This window comes from Berghia stephanieae, chromosome 6 (assembly GCF_034508935.2).
Source record: "Berghia stephanieae isolate SIO BIC M18660-M18661 chromosome 6, UCSD_Bste_1.3, whole genome shotgun sequence".
NCBI lineage: Eukaryota > Metazoa > Mollusca > Gastropoda > Nudibranchia > Aeolidiidae > Berghia > Berghia stephanieae.
The window spans coordinates 54885489-54905298 of NC_088365.1; the positions used below are offsets into that span (position 1 = coordinate 54885489).

General features: G+C 35.7%; 1 long non-coding RNA gene across 2 annotated transcripts; it reads right to left on the minus strand.

Moving 5' to 3' along the window:
• Positions 1-2891: 2891 nt before the first annotated feature.
• LOC144975726 (uncharacterized) lies at positions 2892-11873 on the minus strand. Of its 2 annotated transcripts, XR_013645976.1 has the most exons (5): positions 11788-11828; positions 11138-11518; positions 8957-9072; positions 4566-4614; positions 2892-3116 (listed from the first exon to the last, which is right to left on the minus strand). It is a non-coding gene; the product is annotated as an uncharacterized LOC144975726 (long non-coding RNA). The 2 variants fall into 2 exon arrangements; XR_013645975.1 differs by having other exon boundaries at positions 11138-11873.
• Between the last annotated feature and the right edge of the window lie 7937 nt (positions 11874-19810).

Genomic DNA, 19810 nt, shown 5'->3' on the forward strand with positions numbered 1-19810 from the left:
AATTTGAACATTTTGTTTCCATAACTGTAGGGTAGAACCACAGTGTTGTACTCACGCCTTTTAACCTAAATTAGGTTAGAATGTTCTATATTGCAATTGTATTCAATAGTCTGATGTCACGGTGAGCAGCGTGGTTCTAAACAAAGAAAATCGGTACTTTTTATTCTTCATGCTGGCTAGAACTTTTCATATGTCATGTGATCAGAATGTATAAAAGTCAAAACACGATCATATTTATAATGTTTTTCTCCTCTGGATATGCTTTTATGCTCGTCGGAGAAATATTTCATAAGGGCGTCCATCATTGTTCCGAGAGTTTAGAGCCAGTTACTAAGTTACCATGCGTCATTACGAGGGAAGTGACGTCATGACTGTTGAAGCGTATTAGTACAGTATGCCTTTAGGAAATGCGTTTTGCTCACATTTTCCTCATCCGGTGAAAGATGGAATTCCAATAATTTCCCCCTTGTGTACAGCAGCATTTTTCTTATCTTTACAAATAAACATTGTACTGGCGCCTAACTGGTAATATCTTTCGTCGTTTGTGTTAAATAATTAATATCATTCCACACCTTAACTTGGAAAACCTTATCATTTCTTTGTAAAAACGTAATATTGTTTAAATCCCTTGAATGAAAATTGTCTTCGACGATTGCATAATATTTTCTCTCATTTCATTGGCTTGATTTAATATAGATTGAAAAAAAAAACAGCTGATTGGTCATCTGAAATTATTTATGACAAATCTAAGTGATATGTTTTGATGATGGAACAAATATTCTAAAATCGCGGTAGATAAGTTGAATTCTTTGCAAGATAAAGCTGTTTACCACTTATTTGTTATGAAAAGCCTAAGAAGCTTACTATGAAGGGTATGCTTTTATTATGGCTTTATAAATAAATATGGATTTATAAATAAATCGTTACTTTTACCCCGCATTAACACTGACTTACAAGCTCGTAGCGTGTCCAAAGCCATGAACGGATCCTACTGTGTATGAAGTTTCATCAATGTGAGATTTTTTTGAAAAATGTTTAAAAGCATTATTTTCACTGCTGATGGGTACTATAAAAGTGCGGCTATGTGGTCTTGTGGTATGACGCTCGCTTTTGGGTCGAAAGGTCCAGGGTTCGAGCTCGCACGGCGCTTAGTTGAGTCCTTGGAAAAGGCTCTTTATTCACATTCTCACCGTACTCAGGTGTAAAATGAGTACCTGGCCGGCCGTTAACAGCGTTGTCTTTGTTGGGGAAAAAATGTAATATCGCCTAACAGCGTCATGTCTCGTCTTACATGTTAAGTGTTGCTGTTGACCAGGGACCGCGCTTTGATTTTAGCACGTTTAGTGGATATTGCGCTACACAAAAGCTCAACTTTTTTTTGTAAGTTAAAAACAAGAAGTTTGGGACTAACGAAAGGTTTTGTCTTTAAGTTTAAGCAGAAGTTGGCTTTTAAGAGCGTTGACTTTATGCAGATTCCACTGTAAAATTCACGACAATAAAGCCTGTGTGGTCTTGTGGTATGTGGTATGTATGACACTCGCTTTCGAATCGGAAGGTCCTGGGTTCGAGCCTCGCGTCGGCGCATAGTTGAGTCCTTGGAAAAGGCTCTTTACTCATATTCTCTCACCGTACTCGGGTGTAAAATGATACTGGCCGTTAACAGCGTTGTCTTTGTCCGAAAAATTGTAATATCGCCTAACAGGCGGCATGTCCCGTCCTACATGTTAAATGTTGCTGTTGACCAGGGACATCTTGTAAAGCGCTTTGAGCACATTTAGTGGATATTGCCCTATATGAAGCTCAATTATTATTTTTTTTTATAACAGTACATCTCTGTAAGAACACGTTTGGTGGATATTGTTCTATATAAAAGCTCTAGCTTGAAATAGCTACTGCTGTATGAGTTTCACTGCGCGAAATAACAAAAAAGTAACACAATGAAGTGCATTGGTCATGGTATGGAACGAAAATTATGCGCATTGAATAAATAGCTGTACTGTTTTGTGTTTTTATGGGAGTCCCAATAGCAGAGTTGGTAGAGCATTCGCTTCACACGCAAAGGGACCGAGATCGATCCCCGGGGCTGCAGTCGAGATTTTTTTTTCTGACTCACCCGTCCACCCAGTAGTGATTGGGTAGCTGGCTCTGTTAGATCTGGCGGAAAGTACGTTGCGATAGACTAGCGTCCTATCCAAAGGGTAGCAGGCAATTTCTATTGTCCGTTTCACGCTATAGAAACTCCGGCTCCGTGTGCCTAATGGCTCTGAAGGACCACCTTTTGTATTTTTGTAGTTGTTTATTTATTTGTTTTGTCATATTCTCCCATAGTGGGCATGGAGGTACATGCTGTGTCTTCTATCCCCCCATACCCTTTTTCCAATTGTTTCCCTCGTTGTCTTGGAATGAGATTACTTGGTTTTGTCCTGACCCTGGCTGGAATTCCTGGCCTGAGAGGGAAACAGTCGAATGTATAGTGTAGTTTTGGGAGATGATTTTATTTTTCCTTGTAAATCATCTCTCTGTTATGCATTGTATTATGTTTAGTTTACATATTATATTATATGATTGGTAAACGTTTGAGTGTATTCCTCTTAGTTGGGACCTGTGCTTGTGTCTGGGTGAGACTTTTAGGTATCTCAAACTAAGTACTTTGACGGTGTGCTCTTGGAATCTACATCTGTTCCCTATTTGAACCAATTCCCCTTTGTCTTACCTTTTCTTTTGTGGTTTAATTGTAATTCTAGAACTTTTTACTATCCCATTTTCTTCCTTTTTACTGGCGCTGATATGACCTTAATGTGTTGCAAGCGCCGTAAAACCATTAATAACAAAAAAAAAAAAAACAGTTTTGTCATATTATTATTTTTTAAAAAGCGAAGAAACACTTTTCATTTGGGCACATTAATTATAATTGTAATCAACTTTATTGTTTAGGAAGAAGCAATCGGCATAAAACGCCGATCTGTTAAGACGAACAAATAATCCGTTCGCTACGACTACGACTACGAGTGTAGAAATCACAGCAGCAGTAGGTAATCATCATTCAATTCATGGCATGGCTTTGACTTTGATTCAAACCCGTCTTACTTAGCCTTCTCATGAAATGACACAGATATCTGGGGGGGGGGGGGGGAATAAAATGCAAGTCATGTATGTAGTCATTGCAATCTATATTTAAAAGCCTTGGAATAGGGAAGAAAAGTCGTGACGTCACACCTACTTTTCCGGTTCTAAAATCATTGGAAGTATGTATGTAATAGTTGGGGCATGTCTGTCGGAGACCTGATGAAACACTGATAAGAAAGGCTCTGATATGGACAGCCCAAGAAAAGAGGAAGCGAGGCTGCCCCAAGGAGACTTGGAGACATGTCGTAGAGAGGAACCTAAAACAGAGGGGTCTGTCTCTCGAGATGGCCCCAAGAATAGCTGCTGACAGGACCAGGTGGAGATCCCTTGCATCGCCTCAAGTGCCAGCAGTAGCAGGCCCGGAGAGGATTGAGTGAGTGAGTGATGTAATCAGTCTTTCGGTAGACAGATAATGAAAGGTAGAATATTGAATTCTAAGGTGGCATAACGTATTCTTGGCTTGCAGGATTTATAGGGAATGAGATTAGAGGAAGAGTAGCGTCCCTTGATTGGACTTCACCCATAGTCTGTGACATCACCGGCGGAAAAGTTATTAGAGAGAGAACGTCATGTTGGTTGTGCGCATGCGTCTCTCGTCCTCGCTTCCGATGAAAGCGGCTTGAGACTTGAGACACTTCAAAACCAAATTGACGTTCTCTCTGTAAGGTGACTTCCAATCAAGGGACGCTACTCTTCCGCTAATCTCATTCCCTATAGGCAGATTCTAAGTATTGCGGGACGTAAAAGAGCGAAGATGGATGATATTTATTGACTAGTACCTATATATTTAGACCACCAGAAACTAAGATGCTATCACTCTGAAACCAGAAGATCATTTACACAAGTTATGCACCCAGTCCTCAGTAAGAGTAGTTTTACGCTTCCAATGAGATAGGAACCAGTTTTGTGACATCACTCTTTTGTTCATTATTGTAACAACGCACATATTTTAATTATGAATAGTGATAACGGTGATGATGATGGTAATGATGACGACGACGATGGTGATGATGAGGATTATGATTATGTGATAAGGAAAACGACGATGATGAGGATGATGAAGATAATTATAATTCTAGTATGACTGATAATAATAATAATGATGATGATAATAATAATAACTATCATCATCATCACCATAATCATTTATTATTATTATTATTATTATTATTATTATTATTATTATTATTATTATTATTATTATTATTATTATTATTATTATTATTATTATTATTATTGAGAAGAAGAAGAATAGTAATAATGAACAGAATATAAAGAAGGATGGGGAGGAGGAGAAGAAGAAAGAAGAAGAGACCGGTAAAGAAGAAGAAGAATGGGGATGAAGCATTTTTAGGTTTAATCAGACTCGACTGTTCTTTTCTCAAATAAAGGAATGTTTTCATTCGAACAACAAGCTACTCACACATCTGTTTTCTTACCATTTGACAGTGTCCCGTTGCTAAGGTATTTCCCTGAACACCAAACAATCTGTAGGATTTACAAATGATAAATGTGTTGTTGAAGTTAGTGTTAAAAAGGTATCTAGTTAAGTATGAATATAGGGATGATTATATTATAGTCGTGATGTGTGACGGTCGTGCTGGCAGGGCATAATGCCTATAGTGATAATGTTGTACTGTCCTGGTGGTGGTTTTAGTGGCAGGTGATTATCCTCTATGTTATAGATTCAACAATTAGTTGTTGTAGTAAGAGTGGTGGTGGAGAAGTTGTTCGTTGTAGTGGAAGAAGAAGTAGTAGTAGGAGTAGTAGTAGTAGGAGGAGGAGGATAGTAGTAGTAGTAGTAGGAGTAGTAGTAGTAGTAGTAGGGGTAGTAGTAGTAGTAGTAGTAGTAGTAGTAGAAGTAGTAGTAGTAGTAGTAGTAGTAGTAATAGTAGCAGTAGTAGTAATAATTGTAGTAGTAGTAGTAGTAGTAGTAATGGTGGTGGTGGTTGCAGTGAAAGTCTGATACAACAAATTCGCCGGAACCGACGATTGGAATTTGTATCCGACCTTTCTGTGTCTCCCAGCTATGATTTACAGCTGATAGTTTCAGTGGAAATAACACTGTATAGAGCCCTCAGTTGTGGAAGTGCGGTTCTTGATACAGTCACATGACTTTGTGAAATCCTTTTTTGGACAAGAATCAAAATTTTCAATCGGCTATTTGGTCTTGTGGTATGACACTCGCTTTCGAATCGGAAGGTCCTGGGTTCGAGCCTCGCTCGGCTCATAGTTAAGTCCTTGGAAAAGTCTCTTTACTCACATTCTCTCACCGTACTCAGGTGTAAAATGAGTACCTGGCCGTTAACATCGTTGTTTCTGTCCGAAAAAATTATATCGCCTTACAGGCGTCATGTCTTGTCCTAAATGTTAAATGTTGCTGTTGGACAGGGGTCCCGTGTAAAGCGCTTTGAGCACATTTAGTGGATATTTGAAAAAATTAAATCATGCCTTTTCCGCCTCGACACCATAAGATATCGTCGCCTAGGCATTCCACGAAGGAATATAGATAACTCATCAAACAAGATGTCCGATGTCAACAGGAATCACCCATGGTTTCCAACGTGGGGGTTAATAATCTTGATCAAGGAAAAAAACGAAAGTGCCTGAAGCGGGGATCGAAACCGGGTCATTCCGGGTCACAGTGCAATCAATGCCTTAACCACTCGGCCACTTCGTCCCCCTAGTGGATATTGCCCTATATAAAAGCTCAATCTTGATCAGACTATGTCAAAATGATAATACCAATGTATCTAAATCACCTTATAATTGTATGGTACAGTACGCTGTTGGGAGAATCCAAAAATCGTGCTAGAATCCGAGCGTCCCGAAATCCGTTGGTCATGGGACGTAACGACTTATTATGTTGATAATATTCGGCTACCCCTTCTCCAGCGTTCTGTATTGCCAATCATGCTGGAATTCGGCGCGCTAGAAACCAACGAGTACTGTATCTAGGCATACCCGCGTTTCGAAAGTTCTATACTAATATTTATTGTGTGATATATACATTTCAGTGGCGTGGGGCCATTGGATCGAATGGTGCCAGGCACCGTGCCAATCTTTTAAAAATCATTAACAGCATAATTTAATTAAAAATAAAACTGAGAAATTTTAACTCCACTGTCTTTCGCCAACTCGTCAACAACATACTGCCTTTTTAGTCCCCACTCTATTCAAGATTCCGAATCACGCACTGCGCCGACTCGTGTGTTGGTGACATCACTCCGCGAAGTAGTGACTAAATCAAACACCGTGGTGCAAAGCAATCCAAGCTCCAGATTAATGCTCTATCCTTTAGTATCGCGACAGCTGATTGAGCGAGAAACTAGGTCGAATTATACTATCTTCAAATAGCGGAAAACCCCTCGACTTGTGCCAGGATCTGAGAGCTCCACCGTTGGACGGGGGGATGCGCCAAATTAGGGTAACTTCGGCCATCCAAAATATTACATTAACTGTCAAAAACACTGATCATTGTCAAGTTTATTTATAAGCAGCAAAGAAAGACAACATAAAACTTAAAAATATGACATATAAACCCCCCCCCCCCCCCAACTCTTTTTCACGATTATTGAATAAAGTAATTCTTTGCAACGAAGCATTGTGGACGAATTTACCAACATTTTTCTTGCTTGTAGTGCCGAGTTGATGGTTACGTGTGTATGAGTGTTTATTTGTGTGTGTGTGTGTGTGTGTTTGTTTGTGCGTGTGTATTTGTGTGAGTCAGAGAAAGAAAGCGAAGATTGTCAACAGTTATACTTTGGTGTGTTTTTAGATTTTTAAGTACTTAAGTGGAGTGATTTTTTCTTTGTGATGCTTTAAGATCTGAATCTACCTTTTATTTGTGCAATCATTAATCGCAGTCCACTGATTTCCATTATTTGAGATATACTTTGAAGTTTTGTTTTGTTAAACAATGAATTGCAATGAATCAAGTTGACTCTTTACTTCACCGACCGTTTGGGAGATTGACACTAGATGACAAATTAGAAATAAAAAGACTAGTTCCTCACCAACCAACTGATTTTGAATTAACACAGGTGTGGAAATCTCGAAAACGCTCTTTTTCAGTGACATGGTATGACAGGCATGAATGGCTCACAGTTAGTTTAGAAAAAAAAACGTTTCTTTTGTTTTTATTGTCTACTTTTTACAGATACAACAAACACTGACAAATCATGGACATCTATAGGCTATAGTGACCTTAACCACTTCCATCGTATTGAACGTTGTTTTAGCACCCTTAAAAGAGTGAAAAATTTCTTGCAAAATTCAATGAAACCCAGAGCGGTTAAATTCGTTAATGATTCTGTCAATTCACAAAGCTGAAATAGATGCCATTCCAAATTTCAATAAACACATTATAAAAAGATTTGCAGAGATGAAACATCGCCGTGCAGATTTTCTTCACAAGTACTAAAAGTAAGTAATTTCTGTCATAGGTTTTTTTTTCCTCTTTTGATTTACATTTATCACATATTGATTGCATTATCGACCAAAACCAATCCTTTAAATGGTGGACAAAGAATAATTACAAAGACCTTTTCATACGGGACTTGTATCTCAGTGTTGTGGCTTGATGTTTTCACGAATTATTTGTTTTTTGGGAGTTTTGTCCACTCGTAGAAGCAATCGACCCTCCCCCCACCCTTCCAAAAAAGAGAGTTTTTAACCTGTGCTCTCTCCTCTTAACCGTGTTCACTGTTTTAGATTTTTTTTTCTTCTTCTAATCATGGCATCACCATACGCCGTCAATACGCCACGCGCTGGATATATATAATATATTTATATATATATATTATATATATATATATATATATATATATATATATATATATATATATATATATATATATTAGGTAAACTACGGATCTCGTGTTTTACACTATAAATCTTCCAATACATTTCTGATTTGTCTAAAAATGACAAACATGGGGTGACAGATTATTCACCACTAAATCATTTAGTATTGAACGATTCCAAGACGTTTGTGACTAAGATACGAACAGTGGTTCATATAACACGAAACTGACTGACAGTTAGAATGGACAATATCGTTTGCTTTTATTATTTATTACACGATTCTTGAACTCCTTGGTTTGAAATTTCAACCAAGTTTCCAATCAATGCTACTGCACGACCTTAGGATCATGCTTTGGGATGCTTCGCTTCTTTTTTTTATTTATGCGTGTGTATGTGTGTGTGTGTGTGTGTGTGTGTGTGTGTGTGTGTTGTGTTGTTTTTTTTTTTGTGTGGAAGGGGGAAGGTGGGGGGGGGGGGAAGAGCTGGTTCCTTATTTTAATTTTTAAAATTTTGTTTTCTATTTGTTTGTTGTTCTTTTTTGTATTTTGTTCTTTTTTTTTTTTTTTTGGGGGGGGGGGGGGGAGTGTGTGTGTGTTTTTTGTATTTGTTTTTGTTTTTCTATTATGCCTTAACTCACTCAATCCTAGAGAAGTTTGCTACTTTTAAAAAATGGAAAAAGAAATGTATTAAAAATGAGCTACCATTAACATGCAAACACTAAAAACATTAGCTTCCATACTACGCTTATAATTTGTCTCAGAAAAATGTAATAAATAGGTATGGGATAAAAGTAAACCCATGTAAACTACCGATATTGTCGGTGAAAGGGATGAGTGAGTTAATATCGGATATAATAATAATATCGTTTGCCGTAGTTTTCACAAAATTGATCTTAAACCCATCGACAAGATTATTGTTGCATAGGTAATGTGTCGGTTACAAATATTATAATGAAACCTTGGGGTTTATATTCTGTAAAACAGAGAAACGAATTCCAAGATTCCAAGGAATATCCCATGCTTACCTCTGATTGATACTTAAGGCTGTACCAGCTTGTCCCATAAATTCTAGAGACCCCACCGGCTGTCTGTACACACGTACCCGGAGACAGGTACATCACAATAAGGTGTTGGTATCCGGCTGAAGTGATGGATAATAATAATAATAATAATAATAATAATAATAATAATAATAATAATAATAATAATAAGAAGAAGAAGAAGAAGAAGAAGAAGAAGAAGAAGAAGAAGAAGAAGAAGAAGAAGAAGAAGAAGAAGAAGAAGAAGAAGAAGAAGAAGAAGAAGAATTTAAATAATAATAATAATAATAACCCTCATCTTGGTAGAATTATCAAACCTGAGACCTCGCGATTTCCCACGTTTGAAAGTTTCTCCCAAGACTACGGTCATATACATCGATCCATTTTTGAAGGATGAGTTTTCTGGCCAAATTTTTAAATATGTGTTAGCTGGTTAAATTCTTGAATATTGGCTTATATAATGTGGAGAATTTTTATCACACTTTTACAAACAATGTAAAGCCATAAATAGCTGACAATGGACATTACGCTTCAACAGTCATAACATCACTTCCCTCGTAATGACGCATGGTAACTTAGTAACTGGCTCTAAACTATCGGAACAATGGCGGACGCCCTTATGAAACATTTCTCCGACGAGCATAAAAGTGTATCCAGAGGAGAAAAACATTATAAATATGATCATGTTTTAACTTTTATACATTCCGATCACAAGACATGAAAAGTTCTAGCCAGCATGAAGAATAAAAAGTACCAATCTTCTTTGTTTAGAACCACGATGGCCGCCGTTGCTGGGCGACGTGACATCAGACTATTGAATCCAATTCCTTTGTCATTAACTAGAATCATACTTTATTTAGAAAATTATGAAATACGCGGACATTAACAAATATTTTCTAAATGTGACTAGGTTGGGTTTTTTTTTCATTTATAACTGGTGTCAATTCTTGGACATGCTACTACACTTTTTGCACCCTCCTGCTAGAGATAAATGCCAAGATCACATAACACCTTCTTTAAGTTCTGCTAGCAATATTATATATTATATAATTGTGATAAAAATATGCCTAGTTCAAGATGACCATAGTTGCTATAGTTAATAATAATAATAATAATAATAATAATAGATCTTTATTGTCCATAAATATGGCAATTTGTCATTTAGTTACACTTGTTATAATGTTAAACGATAACTAAGATTGAACAGATATTTCACTCCCTCTTATTTTCTCTCTCTCTCTCTCTCTCTCTCTCTCTCTCTCTCTCTCTCTCTCTCTCTCTCTCTCTCTCTCTCTCTCTCTCTTTCTTTCTTTCACACGTGCGATATACACAACATAAACATATTCATTTCGTTTTCAATTTGTTACGATTGTGGCAATTCGACACCAAAAATTATCATCATTATCAATTGGTCAGTTAATCTTACATTAAATAAATTAATCAGCTAATCAGTCAACGAATCAATCCTTGGTTTTTCTGTACCATATGAAATATTCAAAATTTTTATTGCTGATGGAACGAACGTTGATTTATACTTGTTAGTTCTACATTTAATCTGACAAAACCTTCTCCCAGATGGTAAAAGACTAAATTCATGGTATAAAATATGTTTTTTATTGTTGGTAATTGAGAATGCTTTCCTTTCTATTGCTTTTCCATGAATTCTTTCTACTCCATCAAGAGGATGGTTTATTATTTTTGATGCCTCTTTGATAGATTTTGAAATTTTTGATTTATCTTTAAGTCGGCATCCTCCAAACCATATGGTGCAGCCAAACGCAATTACACTTTTAATCAATGAGTCATAAACTCTTAACATAGTTTTCTTCCTTACTTGAAATGTTCTCAATTTCCTTAGGATGTATAATCTTTGGGCAACTTTCTTAGAAATTATATTAATATGTTGAGAGAAATTGAGGGAACTATCAATGGTTATTCCTAAATATTTAAAATAGTCAACTATCTCAACATCATCTTTACCGATCGCCACACACTTTAACGCAAAGAGTGAGGTCGCCACCTTAGTCTTGTTATCATTTCTGATTGGTAATCAATCTTTACCATAATGGGACCTTTTTAAAAATATTTTTTTAACCCAGCAGTCTGCTATATCTTTCTTTTCGTTTCAAAGAGTATAGCTAAATTTTGATTAAATCTTGATATTACCTTTTCTAGAAACCCCGGCAGCCTCTGTCGTACATACACACGAGTCCTCTGGCAAATTCTCACTTAGAAAACAGGCCACTGTTATTAAGATGGCCGATAGAATTAACAATTTTCCAACAAAATCTTGAACTCTGAGCATTTTTGGATTTTGATATTTTCTGACACTGGACTGTAAGAAATAGCGTGTGTAGCAAAATAGGTAAATAAATATACAGTGTAACTAAAATGTCATGGATCGATAGATTATTGTGTCAAGAATCATCAAATTCTGTTTATACGATATCCATTACGAGGTGTTGTATTTGAAAATGGTTTCAATGTTGATGAGTTCCGTGATGCTTAACTTAAATGTTTGCCAATTTGAATGTTTTTCTTTCAGCACTTTTGTAATAATAAAATAATAATATTAGAAATCAAACGAACAAATTAGTATTTGTCTTCTTTTTTCTTTTTTTTTTCTAATTCATTGACTAATTAGATACGTCTATTCTCAGATATACTATGTGTTTTTCTTTGACCGTGTCTTTTTTTTTTTTTTTTGTCAAACCAATGTCCGACTGTGTATGGTTATCTGCAGAATAAGAATTCAGTGTACACAAGAATGAGTTAAACCTAAAATGCTATCACACATCAACTAGTGTTATTCTGACATTGGCAAGAATGGGTTGGTTTGATAGTAGTAAGTTGTAAATCTTAAACAAGATTACAAAATGTCCCGTCTTATATCGTCTCCGTTCAATCCCCTTCTCGTGTTTACGAAATCTTGTTTAACCTGATGACTCTGCTTTTAGCGCCAAAATGATTCAGCTTAGTCTTTATTTGCGTAGATAGCTTATACAAACATAGTTCGTGATCTGACTAGTGGATGTATCTCGAAAATTTCGATTTCTCGAAGCCAGAAGATTCACACCTCGAGTGGGTTGTCAACAAAATCCCCTTGCTACTTTGATATTTGTTACGATGGTATTTGTTGCTTTGATATTTGTTACGATGGTATTTGTTACTTTGATATTTGTTACTTTGGTATTTGTTACTTTGATATTTGTTACGATGATATTTGTTACCTTGATATTTGTTACGATGGTATTTGTTACTTTGATATTTGTTACGATGGTATTTGTTACTTTGATATTTGTTACGATGGTATTTGTTACTTTGATATTTGTTACTTTGGTATTTCTTAATTTGATATTTGTTACGAAGATATTTGTTACGATGGTATTTGTTACTTTGATATTTGTTACGATGGTATTTGTTACTTTGATATTTGTTACTTTGGTATTTCTTAATTTGATATTTGTTACGAAGATATTTGTTACGATGGTATTTGTTACTTTGATATTTGTTACGATGGTATTTGTTACTTTGATATTTGTTACGATGGTATTTGTTACTTTGATATTTGTTACGATGGTATTTGTTACTATGATATTTGTTACGATGGTATTTGTTACTTTGATATTTGTTACGATGGTATTTGTTACTTTGATCTTTGTTACGATGGTATTTGTTACTTTGCTATTTGTTACTTTGGTATTTCTTAACTTGATATTTGTTACGATGATATTTGTTACTTTGATATTTGTTACTTTGGTATTTGTTACTTTGATATTTGTTACTTTGATATTTGTTACGTTGATATTTGTGACTGTGATATTTGTTACGATGATATTTTTTACTTTGAAATTTGTTACTTTGATATTTGTTTTTTTTTTTTACATTTATTACTTTGATATTTGTTACTGTGATATTCTTTCTTTGACATTTGTTACTTTGATATGTATTACTTTGATATTTGTTACTTGGATATTTGTTACTTTGATATTTGTTATTTTGATATTTGTTATTTTTATATTTGTTACTTTGAAATGTGTTATTTTGATATATGTTACGATGATATTTGTTACTTTGATATTTGTTACTTTCATATTTGTTATTTTGACATTTATTACTTTGATATTTGTTACTGTGATATTTGTTATTTGGACATTTGTTACATTGATATGTATTACTTTGATATTTGTTACTGCGATATTTGTTACTTTGATATTTGTCACTTTGATATTTGTCACTTTGATAGTTTGTTACTTTAATGTAAGCTTAAGACGCTCAAAGTCGAATTGATTGTTTTCAATAACAGCAACAACAAAAATCATAAATATTTGAGATACAGCAATTCTGAAATATTGAATGCATTGACACCCTGTACGTGTGAATATCAAGGACTTTGAGGTCGGAGAGAAATAAGGAAATGAGTCAAGCTTCTCCTAGTACGTAAGTCTTGTGTTTGTTTATCTCTTTGTGGAAATTCCGTTGTGATTTCTGACGTTCATTCACGTCAAATTATTATTATATGAATAACCTCTAACCCGTAACGCACCGGCCCGTCTGATAAACAATGCACTGTACCGTCGCGTCATTAATTTCTCCAAAGTTGTGTTTTGGATTTGATTGTGTCTTGTAGATATCAAATCAAAGCGTATAATCCTTGTTGAAAAATGATGTTTAGTTTTGTTTTGCTTTTTTACGCACTTTACAAAACACTAATATCATCAATTTGTAGTGTCTATTTTAACTTTCGTCTTGCTGTTTTTCCCAGGTTTTGAAACAAACACAATGTGAAAGTTGTCAGATATGCGTCGGTGATTGTACTAGGTATTAGGAGAGTACGGCAGGTCTAAATCCAGAATACTAGATAATTAATCTTAATGGGATTTTTGTAAGTTGGACGACAATGATATTCCTGAATAAGCAGTATTAAGACTGTAGAGAGAAAGAAATAGAGAGTGGAAGAGAGAGAGAGAGAGAGAGAGAGAGAGAGAGAGAGAGAGGAGGGATAGAAGAGAGAAAGAGAGGGGGGGGGGGGGAGATTCTAACTTGAGCTTTACAAGGGATCCATAGTAAACATCGACACCCAACATGTAGGACGAGACATGACGCCTGTTACAATTTTCCCCCGCTGTTAACTGCCAGCCTACTCATTTTACACCTGAGTACGGCGAATAAAGAGCTTTAAACCAATAACTCAACTATGCGCCGCTGAGATGGGACTCGGACCCAAGACCTTCCGATCAGAAAGTGAGGGTTATACAACAAGACAACATATCCGCACTTGGAATAACAGTCAGTTAGTTATCGAAATTGCTATTTTGGTCACACACCGTTCATTCCAGTTCAATGCGCACGTCGAATGGCCTGTGTTGTGTGTACACAATGTTATCTGTGTCCAGATTAAGGCAGTCTTTGTCGTAGGGGCTATTTCTGTCCTCAGTCTCGATTTAAATAGATTGTCCAGAGGTGACAGAAATAGATAAAAGTAAATAAATCTTGTTATCTAAGCTTAGTATCAAGGGGTGCGATAGGTAGAACCAAGCTTTTATAAATAATAGTAATCGTATTGATGATGATGATGATGATGATGATGATGATGATGATGATGATGATGATGATGATGATGATGATGATGATGATGATGAAGATAATGATAATTATTATTATTATAATTGCGGCTATGTGGTTTAGTAGTATGATATTCGCCTTCGGATAGGAAGGTCCAGGGATCGAGTCCCGCTCTGAGCAATGCTTTGCTGAGCCCTTGGAAAATGTCCTTTGCTTATATTCTCTTACCACAGTCAGGTGTAAAATGAGTACATGACCGTAAACATTGTTGTCTCTGCCGGAAAAAAATTGTAATATCGCCCAGCAGGCGTCAAGTTAAGTGCTGCGGTTAACTAGGAACTCTGTCTAAAGCGCTTTGAGCACGTTTTGTGGATATTGCGCTATATAAATGCTCTAATTTGGTGGCGATCATGACTAAGGCAGTCACTCGGCACCAGTGGGACTTAGTGGCGTCGCCCACTTGCAGTCGAAGCAGGAATGGTCCGGAAAATACAGAGGATCTGGTCAAATTTTGCATCCTGACGCCTAACTGTCTGACGTATTACCTAAATAAGCTCAGAAGACACCAGCAAAGCATCATCTTTCAACTGAGAACACAGCACATACCGCTCAACAGCCATTTAAGCAAAATTACAAAAGACACATCCCCTTCCTGCCCCTTATGTCAATACCCCAATGAAACAGTAACACACCACTTTCTTGAATGTCAACCTCTTGAAGATCTGAGATGCACATTCCTCCCACCAAATCCAAGCATCAGTAATTTACACTGTAGAGTCACATGGAACAACTACAAAAGACGTCATGGCACAAGACCGAAGGGCCAGAGCTCAGGTGGTCGCTGGTTCGGATAAGTAAGTAAGTAAGTAAGTAAGTAAGTCTGGCGTATTCCGAACGCTTGGTGAGTGTGGAAAGTGGAAACAATTTTTTTTTCAGATTGAGCGGATCATTATTACGTTGTAATGAAACCATTAGAAGTTGCTGCCATAAGATGAGATGTGCTAAGTAGACGTGTTCAAGATTCCATGTGCAGCTATAATGTGGTCTAGTGATCGGAGGGTCCCTGGGTTTGAGTCCTTGGCGGCGTATAGTTGAATATATTGGAAAAGGCTCTTTAATCATATTCTCTCACCGTATTTAGGTGTGAAACGGGTACCTCGCCGTTAACAGCGCTATCTCTATCCGTGGAAAAAAAATGTGATATCGTGTATGTGGTCTTGTGTTATGATACTCGCCCTTAGATCAAAGGTCCTGGCTTCGAGTTCCTGGCGGCGTATAGTTCAGTCCTTGGAATAGGCTCTTTACTCACATTCTCTCACTGTACTGAGGTGTAAAACGAGTTAACAGCGTTGTCTCTGTCTGAAAATCAAATATAATATCGCCTAACAGGCGTCATGTCTCGTCCTACATGTTGCTGGTGGCTGGAGACCCATTGTAAAGCGCTTTGAGTACGTTTAGTGGATATTTTGCTATATAACGTTTTAGTGAAACCATAAGTTGTTGCTGCCATAAGATGAGATGTGCTAAGTAGACCTATTCAAGATTTGATGTGCGGCTATCTGGTCTTGTGGTATGACACTTGCCTTCGGATCCGAGGGTCCAGGGTTCGAGTCCCTGACGGCGCATAATTGAGTCCTTGGAAAAGGCTCTTTACTCACATTCTCTCACCGTACTCAGTTGTAAAACAAGTACCTGGCCGTTAACAGCGTTGTCTCTGTCCGGGAAAAAATGTAACATCGCCTAACAGGTATCATGTCTCGTCCTACATGTTAAGTGTTGCTGGTGGCTGGGGACCCCTTGCAAAGCGCTTGGAGCACGTTTAGTGGATATTGCGCTATATAAATGCTCAATGTATTTTTAAAAGCTTAAATATAGGGGGGGGGGGGGGGCGCTCTGATTAAACACGCGAGGTATTACTAGCTGAAATAAATGTAGCCAGAATGAATATTGTTTTAAGCCATTTTTATATTATATGTAGTAAGCCAAAATGGATTCACAGTTTATTTACGTTGACATACAGAATATTTTCATACATAAATCTTTGTATAAAGCTTACATGCATGCCAAAGGGACATAAGAACTGATAATAAATAGGAATTTAGTATATAAAAATATGAAAAAATAATAACGAAGTATATTTACTTGGTTAATATAATATAAAACATTTTCTATAATGTATAATGTTTAAAATCACAATGGGTAAGTATTACATATAACAATAATAATAATAATAATGGTAATAATAATAATAATAATAATAATAATAATAATAATAATAATAATAATAATAATAATAATAATAATAATAATAATAATAATAATAATAATAATAATAATAATAATAATAATAATAATAATAATAATAATAATAATAATAAATAATAATAATAATAATAATAATAATAATAATAATAATAATAATAATAATAATAATAATAATAATAATAATAATAATAATAATAATATTTACAAATTTGGAAAAGTGCAGGCAAATTTAATTTATATTATTTGGACTTGTAACGTCGAGAGAATTTTTTTTAAAACGTTATTCGGACTTTTATTGTCATCGACAGAATGTAAGTTGTGAGAAAAACGTTATTGGATTTAATGTCTCGACGAAGTAAGTTGTGAGAAAAACGTTATTCGGACTTTTAATGTCATCGACAGAAAGTAAGTTGTGAGAAAAACGTTATTCGGACTTTTAATGTCATCGACAGAAAGTAAGTTGTGAGAAAAACGTTATTCGGACTTTTCATGTCATCGACAGAAAGTAAGTTGTGAGGAAAACGTTATTCGGACTTTTAATGTCATCGACAGAAAGTAAGTTGTGAGAAAAACGTTATTCGGACTTTTAATGTCATCGACAGAAAGTAAGTTGTGAGAAAAACGTTATTCGGACTTTTAATGTCATCGACAGAAAGTAAGTTGTGAGAAAAACGTTATTCGGACTTTTCATGTCATCGACAGAAAGTAAGTTGTGAGAAAAACGTTATTCGGACTTTTAATGTCATCGACAGAAAGTAAGTTGTGAGAAAAACGTTATTCGGACTTTTATTGTCATCGACAGAAAGTAAGTTGTGAGAAAAACGTTATTCGGACTTTTAATGTCATCGACAGAATGAAAGTTGTCGACAAAAATAAAATTGTAGATAATATGTGACCACCATCTCGAAACGGTATTATCTCGTAGACAAATTTATTTTACAATTATTCGGACTCGCAATGTCATTGACAGAAAGTCAGTTGTCAAGAAGAGAAAATAAATTGTAGATAATATGTGACCCATTGTCTCAAAACGGTTTTATATCGGAGTGACATTGGGTTTGAAAACCTGAATTTCCAGTCAAAATGAAATATGAAACTTAGGTTGAGTTTATGTTTTTTTATTGAGTAGAATTACAGTTTCAAAGACAGAATAAACCCAAAATTCATATATTCTCATTGGAAGTGTAATCGAGGCTGGGCCAAAAGGTCGTTTTTGTGACGTTCGCCATTTTAAAAATACTCCAAAAATAAGTTATTTTTAAAATTTAGGAAAAAAATGTTTTCAAAAGTATCTATGGGTTGAACTATGAAACAATGAAATATAAACAAAAATTGATGATCTAGCATCAATATCATAGTAGTTAAAGCTTTTTAAAGTGTCAAAAACAAAGGGGCTTAGTGTCAACTTTTTCCACACACTATCTTCTATTCTATCGGTGCTAGATTACCAATTTTTCGTTTATTTTTCATTACTTTACCGAGAAAATAACTAATGAAAACAAATTATTTCCGGAATTTTTCAAAATGAATTAGTCTCTAATAGAATATTTTTGTGACGAATTTTATGACAATGACATTTTTGTCACCCATTTCACTCCGACATGATATTAACTTATAGCGTCGGGTCATGATATCATATGTATGAAAACATAATGAAAAAGGAAATAAGTTTTATATCTGGCGGAAAGTACTTTGCGGTAGACTGGCGTCCAATCAAAAGAATAGCAAGCAAATGCTAAACATAAAAGCAATAAAAAACGGGATAAACTCCGGTTCTTGGAGCCTTGTGGCTCGACTGATACTTCAAAATATCATTGTTTGAGGTTCAACTAGAAACAATCAACAAATAATCTCTGGCATATTTTCATTATGATCACCCCGTCCGACATTAACTATAACGTAATAGGATTCCGATGTTCCGATAGTTTAGAACCAGTTACTAAGTTACTATGCGTCACTACGAGGGAAGTGACGTCACGGCTGTTGAAGCCTATTTGTTTCTCTGTCAACTACCAAATCTAGTGTCTCTACGAATACGATTGAAACCTTGGAATTAATCAGTACGATGCAGGTTTCACTCTCTCTCCTTACCGATCATTTTCCCTATTTTCCCCAAAATGACAGGCTTACCCAGGAGAAAAATTGATTTTTTTAAACTCTAACAATCTCTCTAAAAACAAACGTATGTTCTTACTAATTACACAAAGATCATTCTTCAAAGTTTGTGATGTACAAAATAAATCTGAATAAGAAAAAATGTATAGACCCTCTACTGTGTCGTAACAAATGTGACGATTTAGCTGCAGGTGGTAAGGAGAGGGTCAAATTGGTCCGATTGTATATTTAACACTGTCTTTTGTTATAAACTCTAAATCCTCCAAAAGTTCGCCGTGACGCTGTGGGCAAGAACCCGAGACGGCAGAGCATCTAGTCGAAAGGTGTGTTGTGACGATGCTACCAGGCGGGTTCGCGACGGTGCACGAATGCGGACCGGACTTTGCTGATTGGGTCGATCGTCATAACATAATAGTGTGAACCATAAGAAGCTGCTGCCGTGACGAAAAAAAAAAAATGGCCACGCCGAGGAAAACTAAAATAGAATCGTACCACACTAGTATTATAAAACAGAGAAAATTTTAGGATTTGTGAGAAAGAATGCAAATATAGTCAAGAAAAAAAAGGAACAAAAATATTACATTTTTTACAAAATTGATAAGCACAAAGAACATAAATTTAATAGTATAGGACACAGTAACAAAGGAAGGCAAAAACACAGAACTGTAAAGTATCAATATTATCAGCAAGTTCCAATCTTTCATTTTCCACGACTTTTCGTCCATGCTGCCGCACTTCGAATAAAAATTTTATTTTTTGAAATGTAGGCCAGAAAACTTATCTTTCAAATATCATCGATTAAAATGCCCTACATCTTGTCAAAAACTCTAAAACCTAGGAATTCCAGGAAGTCCCAGGTTTGAGAATTTTCAACAAGAGGTGGGTCATTTTAAT